This window comes from Colobus angolensis, unplaced genomic scaffold (genome assembly GCF_000951035.1).
Source record: "Colobus angolensis palliatus isolate OR3802 unplaced genomic scaffold, Cang.pa_1.0 Scaffold245, whole genome shotgun sequence".
NCBI lineage: Eukaryota > Metazoa > Chordata > Mammalia > Primates > Cercopithecidae > Colobus > Colobus angolensis.
Genome location: NW_012115655.1, coordinates 1,123,655 through 1,128,592, shown reverse-complemented (window position 1 = coordinate 1,128,592; position 4,938 = coordinate 1,123,655). Strand labels below are relative to the sequence as shown.

The 4,938-nt window shown below is 42.7% G+C and overlaps 1 protein-coding gene across 2 annotated transcripts in view; it reads left to right on the top strand.

The window, feature by feature from the left end:
- DCUN1D1 (DCN1, defective in cullin neddylation 1, domain containing 1) overlaps positions 1-4,938 on the top strand; it is a 57,981-nt gene that overhangs the window by 6,135 nt on the left and 46,908 nt on the right. Inside the window, exon 1 of one of the 2 annotated variants that reach the window (XM_011945784.1) lies at positions 7-86. The exons of the other annotated variant lie outside the window; for it this stretch is intronic. The gene's annotated coding sequence lies outside the window, so the exon portion shown is untranslated. Of the gene's footprint in view, positions 1-6; positions 87-4,938 lie in introns of those variants that run through there. 2 annotated transcript variants of the gene reach the window in all.

Here is a 4,938-nt window from a genome sequence, read left to right as displayed (position 1 = left end):
GGGGGAGGGGATGGGGCAACGGCCCTGCCCCTGCCCCTCTGCCGGCTCCATTGTGTCTGGCCGGGGACTGGGGTCCGGGGTTCCGGGTGAGTAGCCTCCCCCCGCCCCGAAGCCGGGGCTTCCCTCTTCGCCCGGCCGGGGAGAAGGAAAGACTTTCCCGGCGCGCCTCTCCCTCCTCCGCTCCCGGCTCCAGTACCCCGCAAGTCTCCCAGGCAGTTTTGCTTGGGGCGGGGTATCAGCCCTTTTCCTTTCTCCATCACCTCTCGAGGCGTCCCATGCTTTTGGAGAAGGAGAGTTTCCCCGGCCAGTTGGTGGAGGTTATATTTACCTCTCTACTGAAAACATGGGAGACTGCTGAGCTTGGGGGAGGGGGTACGGAAGTGCAACCTGTTCTCATTTCATGAAATTAGGGAACACAGACTAGCGAGCGCCCTGTCGAGCACGTATTTTATTTGCTTGGGGGTGGGAGGAGTAATTGCTTTATTATAGTAGTTAAGGGCCATTTGTGATTAAAAAAAAAAAAACAGTTTGTCAAGTTACTCTCCTTTTTTGTTTGGAAAAAAAAAAAAAGAAAGTCCTTGGCTTGCAGACCCTTGTGGTCGAGTTGTTTACTTTGGTAATTAAGTACCTGACTCTGCTGGACGCTCTTCGTGTTTCAGAAGCGCTGTTTGGCATTGTACAGTCTGAGCGTGAGTTGAATTCCGTGCAGGTTACTGTATGAATAGTAAAAATGATATTGTCCTTTTGCTCATGGGGAACATAAAGGCCTCTTTGAGGAGGGTGTGTGTGCGCGCCTGTGTTAAGGGAATGCCCCAGTGTCTTTGTTTTTAGTTGGTCTTATTTTTGCTGAACGACACTTCTAGTCCCATCCTCCAGCTTGGCAGTATTTTGTTGTCATGTATGGATATATGGTTTAGTCTGCCACATATTTAACATTTATGTTCAGTGGCAAGTTGTGTAGGAATTTAGAGTTTGAATTTGTAAGAAAACTTTCCTGTAAAGTGCAGGTTAATGTATGGATTAGTATTACAGTGTTCAGAGATCCACCAGGCAGTCTAAACAGTTTCTAGTTTCTTAAGTATTTACATGGTCGTAGGCATTACTCCTGAAGTTTTCAGACTCTTAGCATTTAGATGAATATAGTAAGCTCGAAGTAATGACATTAATTCCCTGGGAAGCACTCAGCCACAGCTGAAATGTGTGCTCTTCAGGATGGTTCCAGATCCGCATCATCCCCTAGAATCTGGAGTCATCACCTATTCAGGAATTCAGTATTCAAGTGGTTCATAGGAGAGTTCAGCTTGTAAGCTTCTATTCTTTTGGTTAATATTAAAATTAGCTACTTTTGAAACTTAGCTATAACCCATGTAATTCTACCATTGGTGACAAGATATTAAAAACATATCCTGTGGCTGAACTCAGTTTATGTCATGAGAATTGTGATATTCTCTGGTTTAGAAACTCACCATGGGGGCAGGGCACGGTGGCTCATGCCTGTAATCCCAGCACCTTGGGTCACCAAAGCAGGAGAATTGCTTGAGAGCCTAGGAGTTTGAGACCAGCCTGGGCAGCATAGTGAGACTCCATCCCAAGGGGAAAAAAAGTAAAATTAGCCACGCATACTGGTGCTAGCCTGTGGTTGCAGCTACTGCAGAGGATGAGGTGGGAGGATTACTTGAGCTGGGAGGTTGAGGCTGCTGTGAGCCCTGCCACTGCACCTCTCCAGCTTGGCTAACAGACCTTGTCTCTTTTTTTTTTTTTTTTTTTTTGAGACGGAGTCTCGCTCTGTCGCCCAGGCTGGAGTGCAGTGGCCGGATCTCAACTCACTGCAAGCTCCGCCTCCCGGGTTCACGCCATTCTCCTGCCTCAGCCTCCCTAGTAGCTGGGACTACAGGCGCCCGCCAACACGCCCGGCTAATTTTTTGTATTTTAGTAGAGACGGGGTTTCACCGTGTTAGCCAGGATGGTCTCGATCTCCTGACCTTGTGATCCGCCCGTCTCGGCCTCCCAAAGTGCTGGGATTACAGGCTTGAGCCACCGCGCCCGGCCTAACAGACCTTGTCTCTTAAAAAATATAATAAGAAAGGAAAGAGACTCACCACTGGCCCTAATAGAAGTTAGGCAGTAAGAATTTTATAGTTAAGAAGTTGTTTCATTATAAACTTATCTTACATATAATTGTTTCTTTATACAGTTTTGGGGCTGTGGGATTTTTGGTGTCTGTAGCTGCAGCCCATTTCTGGAATACGTTATTGTCAGTTGTAGAGCAAACTTAAATGATGGGATATTTGAAATATTTTGTGTAAGTAAAAAGGTTGTTCTGTTAACTTATTCCCTCCCCCCTGAAAATGACTCCAAAACTAGATAATATTCTGTTACTTTGGAACTTTTTTTTTTTTTTTGAGATGGAGTTTTTGCTCTCTTGCCCAGGCTGGAGTGCAGTGGTGCAATCTTGGCTCACTGCAACCTGCGCCTCCTGGGTTCAAGCGATTCTCCAGCCTAAGCCTCCCAAGTAGCTGAGATTGCAGGCGTCCGCCAACATACCCGGTTAATTTTTGTATTTTTAGTAGAGACGAGGTTTCACTATGTTGACCAGGCTGGTCTCGAGCTCTTGACTTCAGGTGAACCACCTGCCTCGGCCTCCCAAAGTGCTAGGATTACAGGTGTGAGCCACCGTGCCCAGCCTGGAACATATTTTTAAAAAGTGTTCAAAACGTGTGGGTTGTTTTATTTATAAGATGGCAGGATTGGACTGGATGATTTCTAAAGTTTCATCCAGCATAGACATTTTGTGATTCTAGTGGTTTTCTAGACTCATAGCATCATAGAATTTTTAGATCTGACATAGACTCAGAGATCATCTAATTTACTCCTCCCCATTTTTACACAAGAAGAAATTGAAGATCAAGGAGGTTTTGAGGTTCAATTTTGCAGGATTGTTGGTTGCAGAACTGAAATTTATTTTCTCCTGGTCTACCATTTCCCCCAGTACTTGTGGTATATATAAATCTCTTTACTCATGAAATCCAGAAAATTACATTTGAAATTAAATCATATCGATCACTTAGAGGAAACCACGTATTATTAATGAATATGTTAAGTAACAAAATTCATATTAATGGATGATCAGTGATGTTAATGCCTATGTTTTCAATGGCTTTAAAAATATATGAACTTTGAAATTTAAGATTATGTTGTCAACAAATAGTAGGATTTGTAAATTCAAATGGATGTAGATCTATTCAAAGTTGTCTTTTCATAACTTGTTGCACATTCTTTGCATATCTACAAGTAAATTAAAGGAGAGTATCAATTCTTTTCAATGATTGTTATACATCTGTGTGCCAGATGCAGTGTTAGACACTGGAGGGATGTATGTATCACAGAAGAGACAAAAATTCTCACTCTGGTGAGGGTTACCTTTTAGTAGGGAGACATAAATAATAAACATGGTATATAGTTTTCTTCTTTACTGTGTTAGAAGGTGTTAAGTGCTGTGGGAGAAAACAGTGTTAGGGAAGGGGATTGGGGGTTCTAGGGCATTGATGGAAGTAGGGTTGCTAAGTATCTGTATCACCAGTGAGACCATTTTGAATAGACTAGGGAATGAGGGAATAAACCATGCAGAAATATGGTAGAAATCTTGAGGAACAGTGAGACCAGTGTGGCTGGAGCAGTGTGTGTGTGTGTATGTGTACACGTGTGTACATGTGTACATGTGTATATACGGGGGGATCGTTGGAGCAGATAAGGCCTACGTGATAAGGAGTGGGGATAGGCATGGGTCGGCACTGTAAGGATATTGGGCTTTTATCCTAGAGAGGTGGAAAGCCATTGAAGGATTCTGAGTGGTATGATATACCTTTTTTTTTTGTTCCGTAGTGTGCTGCGACAGTATTACAGATAATTATTTTTTAAAGCAGTTTTTTCAAAAGACCCTTACTACAGTTTTCTTTACCATGCAGCTTCTGTGTACAGAGTTTTGAATTCTGTTTAAGATGACTGTCTAATGTTCAATAAAAACTAATGGATTATCAAGTATACCTAGCCACACTAGGGTTAATAAAAACACAACAAAACCTCTTTGATAGATTGTCGAATATGTTCTAGTGATTTGTGTTTCATTCAGTGACTATATGCAGAAAACTGGGCCTTTGGGGACAAAGAAAGGAAATTAACGTTTATTGAGAAGATACAGTGTGCTAGTCAAGACAATTTACAGTTGTCATTAATCTCCACTCCCACTTCTGAAATAGGCAATATTACTACCTTTTTTTCTTTTTTTTTAACTTATTTAGCATATCAGGAATGAAGGCTTAGCATTCTAAATGATTTGATGCTAGTATGTGGCAGAGCAGGGGTTAGAACCCTGGTCTCTGGCCCTGACCCTCACCTACTCCCATTTTTCTTTTTTTTTTTTTAAACCCAGCAAGCACTCTTTCAGTGTAGATGTGGAATCTTTGTTTAGTTTTACTCTGGTTTCTTCCTTGTCAATGCTGAATAATAGTGACCTAGTTGTTTCCATATACAATCAAATGATTTGATGTAAACATTAATTGAAAAATTATAACTTTTGGTGCGTGTAGTAAGAAAGTTGGAGGTACAATTAATTTTGTGTTAATTTTTGGCTGGGCACAGTGGCTCACGCCTGTATCAGCACTTTGGGTGGCCGAGGCTGGCAGATCACGAGATCAGGAGATCGAGACCATCCTGGCTAACATGGTGAAACCGCATCTCTACTAAAAATACAAAAAATTAACTGGGTGTGGTGGTGGGCATCTGTAGTCCCAGCTACTTGGGAGGCTGAGGCAGGAGAATGGCGTGAACCCGGGAGGTGGAGCTTGCAGTGAGCTGAGATCGTGCCACCACTGCACTCCAGCCTGGCCGACAGAGCGAGACTCCATCTCAAAAAAAAAAATTTTTTAAAGCAGTTTTTTC